The sequence below is a fragment of the Bubalus kerabau genome, chromosome 2, assembly GCF_029407905.1.
Source record: "Bubalus kerabau isolate K-KA32 ecotype Philippines breed swamp buffalo chromosome 2, PCC_UOA_SB_1v2, whole genome shotgun sequence".
Lineage (NCBI taxonomy): Eukaryota > Metazoa > Chordata > Mammalia > Artiodactyla > Bovidae > Bubalus > Bubalus kerabau.
The window spans coordinates 118,969,660-118,986,510 of record NC_073625.1 but is presented as its reverse complement, the minus strand read 5'-3'; the positions used below and the strand labels follow the sequence as shown (position 1 = coordinate 118,986,510).

General features: G+C 43.9%; 1 long non-coding RNA gene across 11 annotated transcripts; it reads left to right on the top strand.

The window, feature by feature from the left end:
• The first annotated feature begins 2,181 nt into the window (after positions 1 to 2,181).
• Positions 2,182 to 14,210, top strand: LOC129643701 (uncharacterized). Of its 11 annotated transcripts, none has more exons than XR_008710442.1 (5): positions 2,182 to 2,325; positions 3,140 to 3,252; positions 9,952 to 10,035; positions 11,634 to 11,759; positions 13,566 to 14,210. It is a non-coding gene; the product is annotated as an uncharacterized LOC129643701 (long non-coding RNA). The 11 variants fall into 11 exon arrangements; XR_008710436.1 differs by lacking the exon at positions 2,182 to 2,325 and adding an exon at positions 7,597 to 7,816 and having other exon boundaries at positions 2,332 to 3,696; positions 9,955 to 10,035; XR_008710433.1 differs by lacking the exon at positions 2,182 to 2,325 and adding an exon at positions 7,597 to 7,816 and having other exon boundaries at positions 2,332 to 3,696.
• The last annotated feature ends 2,641 nt before the right edge of the window (positions 14,211 to 16,851 follow it).

The following is a 16,851-nucleotide window of genomic DNA, read 5'->3' as shown; positions in this document are numbered from 1 at the left end:
ATCTTACACAGCAATAGCTAGCTAGCTAATATATTCACATTGATTAATATGTGTATGTTTCATAATTTTTTCCTTTGGATAAATATTTTCTCTGTTCAATATACATATATTAAATAAAGTTTATTCATTGTTTACAAGTTTTTCTCTCAGCATTTGACGTCAGTGATCACTCCTCCCTAAGAGTTCCCTTGACACCACTCTTTGCTGATTTTTTTTGCCTTTTCTCTAGTAGAAGTGATCTAATTCAAGCCAAATATAGCCTTCTCTAGAACTTTTCAGCAAAATCATAATTAAAGAAGAGAAAAGACCTATCTGTTGAAGTTGACAAGGTTTCCGGTGGTTATCTTGGTGCCTCATTCAGAGAAGTTGTAAGAAAATAAAGTCAAGCATATGAGGGCAGAGAGCTAAGTGCCCGAGGCCTGAGGACACTGTTTGAGCTCCTGGATCCAGCCAAGCTTGCATTCCTTAAATTTCCCAGATCCACATATAGATAGACTTTTGGCCTAAACTAATTCAAGCTGGACTTCTTTCTCTCTTGCAACTAAACATCCTATGTATTATTACTCCCAGTATTATCTCTTATCTCGGCATTTTCCTAGTTTCCCACCTTTTCAACTTCATACTGATTATTTCTACCTGGATTCCTTCACATACTGAAACACATCCCAAAAGTCATTTTTCCTATCAGTCCTGCTCGTTTCTTCAGGATCTCTGTTTCTTTAGAGGTGACACCGACCTCTGAGTTACTTAAATTTGAAACCCTAAATCTTCTTCAACGCACCCCCTTCTCTCTTCGTATTCTGCTGTTCCCAAGCCCATCCTTCCCTAATCATTGCACCTCCCTGGCTCAGCCCTTCCTCCCCTCTCATCTGGACAATGTCAGCAGTCTCTTCACTGGCCTCTTTGATTCCCTTGCAACTCACCCTGCACAAGTGACCAGGTGACCTTTCCGAAATTTCAACTCTGTTAATGTCACTCCACTGGCCAAAACCTGCACTGGCTTTTTTATTATTGCCCACAGAATAAATCTTCCGCCTGGTGGAGTTTCAGTATCTGCCAAATAGCTCAAAAGATACTATCTCAGTGTATTATCTGAGGCTCAGGATATTATCTATAGCCCTTGAGGAGAAACTAAATGTCTTTGACTTTGTTTGAAGGCTAAACTATTATTATTTTGTCTTGCTTGGCTGTTTTCCTTTGCTTCTTCATTGTCTCATTTCCCTGGTTAAATTTGTTCTTTGGAACTCAGAGAAGGCCTAGGAGGCTAAAGTTTTCCTACAAACAAGAATCAGGTGGAGGACATGGGGCAAGGGGCTCTGTCCTAGAAAGGCCCCATAGGTTCCTGCTCAGTTACACAGGCACATCTGAGATCAGGGGGTTGGGGATACAGGAAAGAGGCCATAGAGGTGGTAGGTGTACTGCTCTGGCATAAAGACTGCTTATGCACCACAAAACAGATCGTTTTTCAGAGAGATTTCCCTCCTTTCCAACCAGGAGTGCTGATCCTGCAGGCCTCACAGCGAAAGCTAACGTTCAATTAATCTGTTTGAGGGGCCAGGCCCTGTGCTAAGCACTTCGTATGTACACACTGACTCATTTAACCCTCCAATCCTGTGGAGTGGGTGCTCTCGTTGTCCTTACTTTACAGATGAGGAAATTGAAGCACAGAGAAGTTATATAATGTGCCCTGGGTCACACAGCTGGGAAGCATTGGTGCTTTGGGTTTATGTGATCAACTAGTGTACTACCCTACTTTTCAAAGGAGAGGCTGTCCAAAGGAGACAGTCACTCCACACTTGGTTTACAGCCATATATAGGAGGATGTGGTGGGAGGAGCCTGCGGTGGGAGCTGGGTCCTGCCTCACCCATCTTCTGTCACAGGAGCCGTGGATTGGGAATTGGCCCTTCTCCTGTCCTGCTCCCCGTGACAACTGGGTGAGTGGCTTCCATCCCTGTTTCCTTCCACACAAGCACAGACTATGTGGTCCCTGGATCTTTGCTCAACTGAAACTTGTCTTTAACTTGCCAACCATATACAAAACCATGGACAAGTCACACTCTTCCCTAGAAAACTTCTTGACTTGGCAAACATAACCAATCCCATCCACTGACCTCAATGTTCTTTCTCGCTTTCCCTCCTGCTCAGGAATCCCCAATCCTAGCTGCTTATTAAAGCCATCTGTGGCACTTTTACAAATAACCATGTCGGGGCTCTCAAATCAGTCAGATCCCAATGGGGTTGGAGGGGCACCAGGTGATTCTACTGCACAGCCGGCCTGAGAACCACGTTCCCATCTCCCCACAGCATCCCAATCAAAGCCACAGGTCAGGATCACTTGTTTCTCTCCTCAAGCAAGATAAATCAGAGACACTTTACTGACAATGGTTTTAGAAGCAATTGTCTCTCCCCAAGGCCATTTTTACCCAGACCAAGCCTAAATAAGATGTTCCGGGTTGGGCAGACTGGTCCTAAGGCCCTTCAGTGTTCTGTCAAGCCAGGGGAAGGCATAACACATCTTCTGGGGAAATATCACAGCAACATGGCCCAGGCATCTCAGCTGAAAACCTGCATCAGCTGAGAGACCTCAGGTCTCCAGAAGAACTAGAGCAAAACCCTTATCAGCCAAGAGCGCCAGCAGAGACAAACCCAGGACTCGGGTGCAAGTAGGTCCAGAATTTATAAATCCAGTGATGAACATTCTGTGAAGTGTTAGCATTTGGCATATTGACACCATCTCACGGAGCCCCTCTCTTATAAGTAATGAGAAATTTGCCTCAGCAAAAACAGCAGCTGCTGCTGCTGCTAAGTCGCTTCAGTCGTGTCCGACTCTGTGCAACCCCATAGACGGCAGACCACCAGGCTCCCCCATCCCTGGGATTCTCCAGGCAAGAACACTGGAGTGGGTTGCCATTTCCTTCTGCAATGCATGAAGGTGGAAAGTGAAAGTGAAGTCGCTCAGTCCTGTCCGACTCTGAGCGACCCCACGGACTGCGGCCTACCGGGCTCCTCTGTCCATGGGATTTTCCAGGCAAGAGTACTGGAGTGGGGTGCCATCGCCTTCTCCGAGAGGGAGGTACAAGGAACCATAATTTAAGTTCTGGGCTCTCCTTAACTCAGAGACAAATTCCCTTTACACAGACATCTGCTCACCAAGTACGGGGACAAAGGTGAAGCAACAGGAAGAGTCCTGGATTTGCAGATCAGGAAACTGGATCTGAAGGCCAACGCTGCCCTCCACTCACTCCCAGCAGGTGTGGCCCTTCTTCCCCCATCTCTCTGGCCTTTGTTCCCCAACCACTGCAAAGGGCACATCAGACCAAGAGCACTCAGATTCCCCAAGCTGGAAGGCTCTGGGGTTTTCTCTTTCCATGGAAAGGACTTATCCTCTTCTACGGTAACATTCTGGAATAGCTTGCAAGCTTCATGGACAGTTCTTACTCCTGAGAAATGTATCCTGTGAACCCTGAGGGACAAATTCTCTGGAGAATATGAACTTTGTTTAACATCTTTTCATTGCCAGAAGTCTGCGATCCTGAAGAGCCGAGTATGGCCCCTCCAAGGCCCCTCCCAGTAGGAGTACTGGGGTTCTGATCTTTATGATTTCTTTCCTTCTACTAACTTTGGGTTTTGCTTGTTCTTCTTTATCTAGTTCCTTCAGGTGTAAGATTAGATTGAGATTTTTCTTGTTTCCTGAGGTAAGCTTGTATCACTATAAACTACCCTCTTAGAACAGCTTGTGTTGCATTCGATACATTTTGGATCATCTTTCTGTTTTCATTTGTCTCTAGATATTTTTTAATTTACTCTTTGATTTCTTCATTGATCCATTTTTTTTTTTAGAAGCATGTTGCTTAGTCTCCATGTGTTTTTCCTCCCATTTTTCTTTCTGTGGTTATTTATAGTTTCATACCAGTGTGGTCAGAAAAGAGGCTTGAAACAATTCTGTTCCCTTAAATTTGTTGAGGCTTGTTTTTGAGTCTTGAGTATGTGGTCTATCCTAAAGAAAGTTCCATACATGCTTGAAAAGAATATATATTCTGTGTTTTTTTTTAATGTATTGTCCTATAGATATCAATTGTGTCCAGCTGTTCTATTGTTATCATTTAGGATCTCATACTTATTGATTTTCTGTCTGAAAGATCTGTCCTTTGGTGTCAGGGGGTGTTGAAGTCTCCTTCTATTGTTGTATTCCTGTCAACTTTTCCCTTTATGTCTGTTAGAACTTTTTCTATATGTTTAGGTATTCCTATATTGAATGCATATATATTAACAAGTGTAATGTCCTCTTCTTGTAATGATTTCTTTATCGTTATATAGTGTCCTTCTTTGTATTTCTTTACTTTTTTCAAAGACTTTTGTCTGATATGAGTATTGCCTACCCCCACTTTCATGTCATTTCCATTTGCATGCAACATCAGTTTCCATCCCTTCGCTTGCAGTCTTTCAACCTAAAGTGGGTATCTTGTAGGCACCATATTATAGGTTCTTGGTTATTTTTTTAATCCAATCTGCCACTCTGTGTCTTTTGATTGGGACATTTAGTCCATTGATATTTAAAGTAAATATTGACAGGTAGGTATTTATTGCCATTTTAAACCTTGTTTTCCAGTTGATTTTGTAGTTCTTTGTTTCTTTCTTTTTGATTTTCCTTTTGTGGTTTTATAGTTTTCTTTTGTCGTATGCTTAAGTTCCTTTCTTTTCGGTTTTTGTGAATCTATTATATTTTTTTGATTTTGTGGTTAGCCTGATTTTCAAGAGTGTTAACCCATAGCTTATATCTACTTGCTATAAAACTGATAGTCATACAAGTTCAAACACATTCTAAGAGATCTACATTGTTTTACTGTCCTCCCCACATTCTGAGATTTTTATATCCTATTTTACATCTTTATGTTTGTCCTTTTGCTATTATTGTATTATTATAATCATTTTCCAAAAAATTGAATGGTTTTTTAATCTATGTACTGGCTTAAGTTGTCTTCAATCCTTTCATATATTTGCCTTTCCTATTACATGTGTCCCTTTCCTATAGATTATTGCTCTTTTCTACCTAGAAAAGGTCTTTCAATATTTCTTTTACAGTAGGTTTAGCCTTGGTGCAGTACTGTGTTTTTATTCATTTCTCCTGCTATAAATGATAATCTTTCCAGGTAGAGTAACCTAGGTTGCAGAGTCTTCCCTTTCAGGACTTTAAATATATCATGCCACTCTCTTCCGGTTGGCAAAGTTTCTGTACAGAAATTAGCTGATAGCCTTATGGGGGTTCCCTTATAAATGACTCTTTGATTTTTCTCTTGCTGCCTTTAGAGTCCTCTCTTTTTCTTTAATTTTTCCAATTTAATTATATATTTGGGTGTGGGTCTGTTTGGGTTCATTTTATTTGGGACCCTCTGTGTTTCCTGTACCCAAATATCTTTTACCTTCTTTAGATTTGGAAAGTTTTAGCTATAGTTTCTTCAAATACATTTTTGACCCCCTTTTCTTTTTTCCTTCTTCTACTACTACTAAGTCGCTTCAGTCGTGTCTGACTCTGTGCGACCCCGTAGACGGCAGCCCACCAGGCTCCCCCATCCCTGGGATTCTCCAGGCAAGAACACTGGAGTGGGTTGTCATTTCCTTCTCCAATGCATGAAAGGGAAAGTCTCTCAGTAGTGTCTGACTCTTCGCAACCCCATAGACTGCAGCCCACCAGGCTCCTCCGCCCATTGGATTTTCCAGGCAAGAGTACTGGAGTGGGTTGCTGTTGCCTTCTCCGTTTTTCCTTCTGGAACCCCCATAATACATAGTGTGTCATGCTTTACATTATCCATAAATCTCATATTGCTTTCATTTTTTTTCGTTTGTCTTTCTGACTGCTGTACTGATTGGGTTATTTCCATTATTCTATCTTCCAGATCATTTATTTCTTCTTCTGTATTAGTCTGCTATTCATTGCTCCTAGATTGATTTCTATCTTAGCAACCATTTTGTCTAATTTTGATTGATTCCTCTTTATAGTTTCTAGTAGCTTGTTACAGGATCTGCATTTCTATTAATAATCCTTTTAAATTCCTTTAGCATTTTCATTGCCTGCTTTTTGAAGCTGTGGTCTGGTAGAGTGGGGAGGTCTCTTTCATTGTTCTTTCAGATTTCTCTTGCTCTTTTATTCAGTACTAGTTCCTCTGTGTTTTCATTTTACTTAAGTTTCCCTGACTTTTACTGAAGTATTACTTAAGTAATACTTTTACTTAAGTATTTAGGAGAAAAAATTATCTACTGGGTCTTGAAGGCTGTTTGTATGTAGGAATGTCCTTGTGCAGACTGTGTGGGTTCAGAATTTTTGATGCGAGGACTGTTTCTGATATGGATGCCAGCTTTGTCTGGCCATTGTCCCCTTGGTAGGGGTGTATTTTGTGTTGTGATTAGAGCCTGCACTGGTTGTTGGACAAATCCTATTTGCTCTGTAGCTGTCATAGCCCTGTCAGGGGCAGGGTTTGGTCCCCCGTTGTTGGAATAGAAGCCTGCACATGTAGACTAGAGCCCTCCCATTGGGAAAGGAGTTGTTTGTATATTCCTCTGCTGGGGACATGAGACTCTGTCACACCTCCCACCACCCTAGTGTGGGTCAACAAAGTCCATTGCTCCTGGACATATCCCCAAACTCAGCTCCAATGTCCCAATTCCCATGTGAACCCTAACAAAGCCTGCTGTGGCTGGAGCTGCACCCCCGCTGTGAGCACGGTGACAGTGAGTGTCTTATGGCAGACCCAAGTCCCATCTTGCATGCACTGATAACAGAGCTTCTGTAGTAGACTTGCACCATCCTGCATGTGGTAACACTGGTGGCCTGGACCACACTCTAGGCCCTTCAGGCTTTCTCTGTACCGCCGAACTGAGTCTTCTCCCAGCGTCCGTACTCTGAAGCCTGAGTTTCAGTACCACTGCATGTACTAGCAGGCATGCGTTCTGGGCTGGCAGGTGTGCTGACATGGTAGCCATCAGTGCCAGTCTCTCTCTGCCCTGATTGCTAGCAAGCCCGCATCCATACCCTCCTCTCAAACAAACTCCAGGCCCTTCCAGCACCCTGTCTGCCTTGGCAGACTTCCCAGCCAGTGAAGGGGATTCCCAGGGCAAGAGGCCCTATCCTCTTTCACAACTTCCTCATAGGTTCCTTCTCAATTCTGTTGTTTTCATTCTACCTGGTTATGTGGGGAGCTTTCTTGAGGTTTTGGTTTTATAAGAGATCTTACATCAGCTTTCGGTGGTTTTCTGTGAGAACTGTCCCAGTGTAGATGTATTTTTGATGTGTTTGTGCAGGAAGGCAAGCTCCACATCCTACTCCACCATTTGATCTTGACCTCTGAAAGGTTGTTTTTTTTTAATTGAGCAAGAATTAAAATATCACCAGAATAATTATCCAAGATATGTAGTGCTTTATTATTTTGCAAGGATTTTAGATTCACAGAAGAGCTGTAGAGACAGTACAGAGAATTTCCCTTTTGTTCATGTCTTATGTAACTGGGGTACATTTATCAAAACTGAGATGTTAATGTTGGTACACACTGTTGACTAAATCATATTCATGTGGACTTTATTAATGTCCTCTTTTATTCTAGCATCCAACTAGGGAGACCACATCATAATTTTTCCTCAATGTCTTACTTTCTATAACAATTCTTCAGAGCTTGCTGCTCTAAATCAGGGGTTCTCGGCCCTGACTATCCACTAGAACAACTTAGGAAGCCTTTGAGAAGCACCAAGGCTGGAGCTACTCACCAGTTACACCAAGAGTTGTTGGGGGCAGCCAGGACTGGCATCATTTTTCTTTAACTCCAGGTAATTCTGATGTGCATCCAGCCTGTGTTGACATGTACTGCTCTTAAAGCATCAGAATTCTGACTCCCCTGGTGGCTCAGTGGTAAAGGTCCACCTGCCAATGCAGGAGACGCAGGTTTGATCCCTGATCCAGGAAGATCCCACATGTCATGGAGCAGCTAAGCCTGTACACCACAGCTACTCAGCCTGTGCTCTAGAGCCTGGGAGCCGTAACTTCTGAGCCCATGTGCCACAACTACTGAAGCCCATATACCCTACAGCCCATGCTCCACAACGAGAAGCCCCCACAATAGAAACCCATGCATCGTAACTAGAGAGTAGCCCCAGCTCCCCATAACTGTAGAAAATCAGCAAAGACCCAGCACAGCCATAAACAAATAAATAGTTTTTAAAGTATCAAAATTCCTATTCATCCAGCCAAAGCTCTTCTTAGTATGAGTAAGTAAATATTTATAACTCAATTTTTAATGACACATGAATATTTAAATACATTTCTTACATAGTACTTACAAGTGCTTCATAACTATTTAATCACATCAGAACATTGCAGACAAAGGTTAAGCCTCTCTTAATTATCCCTCAGCTATAGTCTCTTCCCCTTCTCCAAAGACACAGACACCCTTATGACTTTGGTTTGCACCATTATAGACTTCTTTCTATGATTTTTCATAAAAGTACAACAAAAAGATGGTATTATGTGCTTATAATTTTAAATGATATTATGTGTAACATTCTGCAGTATGTTTTTTTTCACTTTATATGTCTTAGAGATTTATCCATGTTATGACATGTAAGTGTAGCTCATTCATTTTAATAGTTTCATAGTATAAAATACACTGACATTTGTTTATAGACATTTAATTTATATCTTAGTGTTTGCTCTTGCAAGGCCTGCTGCCATCTGCATCCTTAGGTATGTCACAGAATGCTTCTTACAGTACAGCATTTATATCAGTAAGTATACTACCATCTGCATTTATTGTTCAGTCACTAAGTTGTGTCTGACTCTTTGCAACCCCATGGACTGCAGCATGCCAGGCTACTCTGTCCTTCACTGTCTCCCAGAGTTTGCTCAAACTATATTCCATTGAGTCAGTGATGCTATTTAACCATCTCATCCTCTGTTGCCCTCTTCTCCTCCTGCCCTCAATCTTTCCCAGCATCAGTGTCCTTTCCAATGAGTCAGCTCTTTGCATCAGGTGGCCAGAGTATTGGAGCTTCAGCTTCAGCATCAGTCCTTCCAATGAATATTCAGGGTTGATTTCTTGTAGAGTTGACTGGTTTGATCTCCTTGCAATCTAAGGGACTCTCAAGCATCTTCTGTAGCACCACATTTCAAAAGCATTAATTCTTCATTGCTCAGCCTTTATGGTCCAACTCTCACATCTGTACACGGCTACTGGAGAAACCATAGCTTTGACTATATGGACATTTGTCAGAAAAGTGGTGTCTCTGCTTTTTAATATGCTGTCTAGGTTTGTCATGGCTTTCCTTCTAAGGAGCAAGCATCTTTTAATTTCATGACTGCAGTCTCCATCCACAGTGATTTTGGAGCCTAAGAAAATAAAAATCTCTCACTGTTTCCATTGTTTCTCCATCTATTTGCCATGAAGTGATGGACCCGGATGCCATGATCTTAGTTATTTGAATGTTGAGTTTTGAGCAAGCTTTTTCACTCTCCTTTTTGACCCTCATCAAGAGGCTCTTTAGTTCCTCGTCGCTTTCTGCCATTAGAGTGGCATCATCTGCATGCTTCATTTCCAGCCTGCATGTGTGCTAAGTCACTTCAGCTGTGTCCAGTTCTTTGTGACCCCATGGGCTATAGCCTGCCAGGCTCCTCTGTCTATGGGATTCTCCAGGCAAAAATACTGGAGTGGGTTGTTACGCCCTTCTCCTAGGATCTTCCTGGTCCAGGGATCAAATGCTTATGTCCTGTGTCTCCTGCCTGGCAGGTGGATTGTTTACCACTGAGCCACCGGGGACATCCCAGTTTCCAGCATGTTTCTATGTAAATTAATGAGTATTTAAAAGTGCTTGACCTCAAAGGGTGTGGAGTCTTCATGATTTTGTTTTAGTTGATATCTTATTCTTATCCTAACCAGCCTTTCAAACTGATTCTCAGTTTATTTTCCCAGAAGCAGTGCATGAGAGGACCAGTTTTCCCAACATCTTGGCCAATACTTAATTTATCAATCTTCGTAATGCTTGCCAGTGAACAGGTAATAAATAATATCTCATTCCTTTAATTTGCATTCAGTGATTATTTTAATAGAACTATAAAACACCAGAGTTGAAAGAGACCTCATTCATCATAGAGTGCAACCACTCTGTTTAAAAAAGAATTTTTTGTATATGAGTAATATATGAACACATTATTAGGGTGAAAGTCTAACATGAAATTGCAGTATATTGAATTTTTAAAAAGCAAGTTTTCTTTTGCATCTTTCTCTGATCCTCTTACTGATGTTAATTTGTTCATATATTATTCTGTCTTATGTATTACATATGTACATGCATATGTGGGCTTCCCTGTTGGCTCAAACAGTAAAGAATCTGCCTGCAATGCAGGAGACCTGGGTTCGATCCCTGGGTTGAGAAGATCCCCTGGAGAAGAGAATGGCTACCCCCTCCAGTATTCTTGCCTGGGAAATCCCATGGACTGAGGAGCCTGGCGGGCTACAGTCCATGGGGTTCCAGGGCTGAACACTACTGAACGATTAGCACAGCACACGTGCATGTGTAAATGCAGAAAAATATAGCAGGTGGTGATGGTGTTTTATGTAAAAGGGATATAGCTCTGTGTATTTTTCTGAGGTTATTATTTTCTCAAAACAACATATCAGAAATCTTTCCATATCAGCACACAGAGATCTACTCAATTTTTTAACTGCTGCATAAAATTCTGTAGTCTGGGGTGTATTAGTTATCTATTGCTGTGTAACAAATGACTCCCCAATTCAGCATGTTTCTTTTGTCTGTGTCGGGTCTTAGTTGTGACACAGAGGTTGTCTCCAGTGGTGGTGCGCAGACTCCAGAGAGCATGGGGTCTGTAGTTTGCACCATGCGTGCTCTCTGGTTGAGGCACCCAGGCTCAGCAGTTTTGGCTCACAGGCTTAGTTGTCCCATGGCACGTGGGATCTTTGTTCCTTAATCAGGAATTGAACCCATGTCCCCTGCATTGCAAGGCAAATTCTTAACCACTGGACCACCAGGGAAGTCCCCCAATTTAGCACTTTAAAATAACATATGTTTATCATCTCCTCAGTTTGAGGCCAGGAATCTGGGAGCAACTTATCCTGCTGGTTCTGGATCAGAGTCTCTCATGAGGTTGCAGTTGAGCTGTGGGCCAGGGCTTCAGTCACCTGAAGACTTGGCCAGGGGCAAAAGATTGGTATATAAGGTGTAAGCCATCACTTAAATGGCAGGAAGATTCAGCTCTTCTCTGCATGGGGCTTTCTGTAAGGCTGTTCACAACAAGGCAGCTTCCTTAGTGATGAAAAAGAGGGAGAGAACCCAGGATGGAAGCTGCTGCCTGTGCATAGCCCAAGTTCAGGAATGGCTGGCATGCCATCACACCGCCATGTGCTGTTGGCTGTCGGTCATACATAACAACTCTGATGCAGTGGGAGAGGACTGCAGCTGGGGCGAGAGCAGGAGGTGGGGTCAAGAAGGGCCAACTTGGAGGCCGGCTGCCACGTGGCGGTCTTCAGGTTTTCACAACATGCAGCGTTGCTCTGAACATCCTTAGACTTTTTGATGCACCTGTACATCTCTCCAATCCTAAAAGTAGAATTGTGTTCTTTTTGTTTTCATATAGGGAAATTGAAACTAGAGAAAGTGACTTCTCCAAGGTTATACTACTAATCCCCTACAAGTCCAGGATTACAACTTCCGTCACCTGACTTCCAATCCGTTCCATTTCCAGAGCCATTCTGTGGGCAAGGTAAATACGAACTGAATTTCAATACATAACCTGAGATAAAACCTGGCTGGTAACTGTCAACAGTCAGTTCCCAGAATACCAGCGAACACATAACAGCAAATCTTGTTTGCAGGTGCTAAATGTATGCCACTGCACTGAAAGGCTAGCTTAGCCCATGTGTGAACGCCTGGTCTGCCTTGATTCAAAAGAAGCTGGTGGAAATGGGAATCCTTTCTATGCCATAATTAACAGAAACACTGTGGTCAGACAGATCTGTGTTTAAATCCCAGCTCTAACTCTTGTTACTGTTGAGTCACCCACAAAATTCCCCTGACCTGTTTCTTCATCTGTAAATGGGGATGTGCAGAATACTCACCACACAGGGTTGTGCTGAGGATTAGTCATGCTGAGATGTGTGCCATCTCAGGGGCTGGTCTGCTCCCATATGGGAGCTCCACGGGGCTGCTATTCTCTGTCCTTCCTGCTGGACCCACTTAAGTTCTCCATCAAGATTCCTGAGTGAAAGAACATTTTCTCAAAATAAGTGATGCTGACAGAGCCCATCTTATTACTTTTCCCACCTTCTGTATCTCTGTTCTTTACACTGACCGTTGTTCTGTGGCCTGTGTTTCCTCTTGGAAACGATCCAGATTTTCGCTGAATGTACGTGCAGTGAGCATGGAGCCCCCTGAGGGCTGCCCTCCAGCCTAGCACACATGCTCTTCCTGGCCCTGGTGTAGGCGGTAGTTGTCCCTGCAGGCCTCACCTGACTCCTCCTTACCTCTGCAACTCTAGCTCCAGCAGAGAGCCCAGCACTTTAGAAGCGTCTAGAATGAATCAGTGAGTGAATGAATGGGTTTTACCACAGAGGACATCTTGAGTACATCAGATAATCACCTGGATTTAAGATGTTGAGAGGATTGGGGGATGAGGAATGGCTTTGAGTTCTCAGATGGAACTCAGCAGAAGGAACTTCAGCAGAAGGAAGGAGAGGGTGAAGTGGAACAAGAAGAGGGGCAGAAGTTTCTATGTGGTCATTTTAAGGTACCCTTAGGACTTCCAAGTAGACATCATCTACTGAGTGGAGCTTGAGAGAGACCATGACTTTTCACCAGCTGATTATTAGCAAATGGGCTTTTGATCACAGGTCACTGGGTTTCCCTGAGCTTCAGGAAAGGATTTCTGGGACCTCTACAGTCCTTTAGTATCTAAAGCCCACAGAAGTTTTCTGGCCAGAGCCAGACAAGGACAGAGATGTAGAGATGTAAAAGGGAAGTGACAGGGGTCCCAGACAAGTGATTCCCGAGGCCAAACCCAGAGGATGCAAGCATCCTCTCTCTTTCAGGATCCTGAAAGGTCAGCTGACACCCTACCGGGAACACGTGAGTTTGGCTCCCCAACCCTGCCCTTACCCGGGCACTCACACTACAGCCCCAAGGAAGACCAGATTCCTGGAGGGAGGCTGGCTCGCTGGCTTCAGTGGTGAAGACCTGTTTCCTCCTCTGCTTAGGGAGCCATGCTGGTCCCATCAGCTGCCCTCACTGGTTATGAGGGAGGTGGACCATGGAGGGACCTGGGTGGGAAGGGTGGGGCTCTGGGGTTCCCACACAGTGCTAGCGCTCAGCACAGCCATGATGCCACTCCCAGTGAGGCTCTGTGGGGCATGCCAGGCACTAAGCCGGACAAGCAGAGACAAGGACAGGCCAGACTCACACAGTGCTCTCGTTCCAAACCCCTCCACTGTTCTTCCTCAGGAAGCTTCCTGTTGAAAGATAAATGTTCTGTCTGTGATCAGACAGATTTATATTTATTTTCTTTTCCTCCCAGGCCTGCGCCAGCCCAGACAGGTCAAAGGGCAGGATTCCAAGCCGTTGAGATGGTCTCTGGAGAAGCCTGGAATTTCCCTGTGTCACAAGTGTGGCAGAAAGAGGCAGGCTTGGGGTTGCCAGCACCCCAGGTTCCCTTGGCAAGTGGAGCATCTCTCAGGATGGGAAGGGGCCCCCACCTCTTTGGTGACCCTGGCCACTGCTTCCTGAATCTCTGGTTTCAAAAGCCTTGAGCAGCTTATGTCACAGGAGCATGGAGTCATCACAGAGTATTTGCATCCAAAATACATTTTCCTTCACAACAGTGCCCAGGTCAGAGTAAGCGAAGGCGATTCTGTGCACTTTGGTGAATCAGTGAGGGGTCTGTACCATAACTGGGTCTTTAGATCTGACTGTTATGTTCCCTATGTGATTTGCATCAGAGAGCACTGCAGAGTTCCTGGAGAATCCCCTAGCAGACCCTACCAGGAAATGGGGTTCCACAGAGGTGACTGTGGTGAATGACTAAAGACCACTCCAAGGGTAAACTTAAAAAAAAACTCCAAGACTAAATACCACTTAAAATATGTTTTTTATAATTTAAATGTAAAGCTTCCTAAAAACAAGTACTCAGCTAATATTCTTAAGCAAATAAATGGAGCAAACAGTGAAGTAAGACAAAGACAATTACTACGAGTTTACTTATATGTGTAATCTAAAAAAATAATACAAATGAATATATATACCAAAAAAAAAAAACCACAGACTCATAAACAGAAAACAAACTTATGATTACCAAAGGGGTAAGGGAGGCAGTAATAAATTAGGAGTATGGCATTAACAGATACAAGCTTGTTGTTTAGTCACTAAATCATGTCTGATTCTTTTGTGACCCCATGGACTATATAGCCTTCCAAGCTCCTCTGTCCTTGGGATTTTCCAGGTAAGAATACTGAAGTAGTTTGCCGTTTCCTTCTCCAGGGGATCTTCTCAACCCAGGGATCAAACCCATATCTCCTGCTTGGCAGTTGGGTTCTTTACTATCTGAGCCACCAGGGAAGCCCAAACAACAAGAATTTACTGTATAACACAGGGAACTACATTCAATATCTTATAATAGCCTGTAATAGAAAATAACCCGGAAAAAAAAAATATATATAACTGAATCACTTTGCTGTACACTGTTAACACAATATTGTAAATCAACTGTACTTCAGTTTTTCAAAAGCAAAATATGCAAGCTTAGGGACTATCTCAGGCCCACTGGGGAGGGCGGGACAAGTGCCCCTATACAGGTGGCCCCAACGGTCTTGCCTTTGCCTTCTTGCTGTTGTTGGCTTTTTAGTTTTGTGATCTGTCCCTTTGTCAAGCTGTGAGCACCTCAGCAGCTTCTCCACCCCTTCTTGAAGTTACTCCTTCCAGGACTGGAGCCAAAATGTGGTACCTGGGGAGCACCGAGGGGACAGTGTTGTGGGGGGGCAGGGAGGTGTGGTTCCACCTGTCTTCTACCCTGCAGAGTATAACTTCTCTTCTGTGAATCCCAGGCTCCTCATCTGGAACACAGGGCGTTAGTAAAAGTGTTTCTGTAAGGCTCTAAGCTTGGTAATTTCCATGAAGATATTCTAAAGTGACCTAGAGCTCAAGATTATCAACCCAAATGAGATTACACTGAGGTTATTGGTTAAGCTGCTTCACTCTTCCTGTAAATGGTGCACTTCTGTGGGCAGGGACAATCTTGTGTTCATTTTCCAGTGCCTGGAAGATAGCAAGCCTGTGATAAACGAGGGCGGACAGGCACGTGGATGGACCAGGTGGAACCGATGCACTGATTCTCTCCAGCTGTGACCCTTTCCCTGTCTCCTTAGCTCTGTCACAAATTCTCTGGGAACAAAGAATAGAGCTTTTCTTCCTGAGGTCTCCAAACAGGGCTGATGGTCACTCAGGATGCACTGGTGTGTCCAGACAAGCTATTAAAGCATTGAAATACTTCCCTACAGTTGCTGCCTGAGCCACAGAGAGCCCCCACCCCCAGATGCCCAGCATCTCATCCAATGCCCCCAGCCCCCCACCTGTCTGCTAAAGGATGATTCTTGATCTGGCAGGGCCTCCAGGACTCCACTCCAGCTCTGTGACTGCATCCTTCTCACTGGTCAGCGTATTCCCAAGCCTTTATTTAATGTCCAGTAATGGACCAGCCTGATGCAGATGGTGGAGATGTAGCAGAGGCCTGGTGAGTGCTATGAGAGCTGTTTGTTACCTGAGAATTGATATACATGGGCTCTGGTCCCCCTGTTGACTGAGGGAGTTCTCGGCAGGGAAGTGGACAGTGTCTGCCGCCTGATGTCAAGAAAAGTTTACAGGGTCCCTGGCTGGACAACATAAGGTCCTCCAAGGACACCTGCTGGGGAAGGAAAATATAGACTTGCTGTCTTTGCCACCTCCATCCCTGCCCATCCATCCATCTGTCCACTCATCTACTGTTTGGGGACCACACTTTGGGCACATCAGTTCCAAGAAGGTCAGAAAGCAGGTCATGCAGTATGATGAGCTAGACAGGAAGATGGGCAGGGCAGTAGGAAGAGGGCAGACAGTGCCAGGAGCTGATCTGAGCCCCCACCCTCTGACCAGCCTGGAGGCCAGACTCTCAGAGCCTGTATTTTCTGCACAAGGGACAAAGTTAAACCTACCTTCCAGCTTGTTGTGAGGCCTAGTGATTCTAACACAGGATCTGTTCTGAGCCCCCGGTTGGGGCTTCACCTCCTGATGAGATCTTATTTGAATAAATCAGGATGTAAAAGATGATATTTCATGCAAAGATGGGCTCAATAATGGACAGAAATGGTATATACCTAACAGAAGCAGAAAATACTAAGAAGAGGTGGCAAGAATACAGAGAACTATACAAAAAAGATCATGACCCAGATAACCACAATGGTGTGATCAGTCACCTAGAGCCAGATATCCTGGAGTGCAAAGTCAAGTGGGCCTTAGGAAGCATCACACAAACAAAGCTAGTGGAGGTGATGGAATTCCAGCTGAGCTATTTCAAGTCCTAAAAGATGATGCTGTGAAAGTGATGCACTCAATATGCCAGCAAATTTGGAAAACTTAGCAGTGGCCACAGGACTGAAAAAGATCAGTTTTCACTCCAGTCCCAAAGAAAGGCAATGCCAAAGAATGTTCAAACTACTGCACAATTGCACTCATCTCACACGCTAGTAAAGTAATACTCAGAATTCTCCAAGCTAGGCTTCAACAGTATGTGAACTGAGAACTTCCAGATGTTCAAGCTGGGTTTAGAAAAGGCA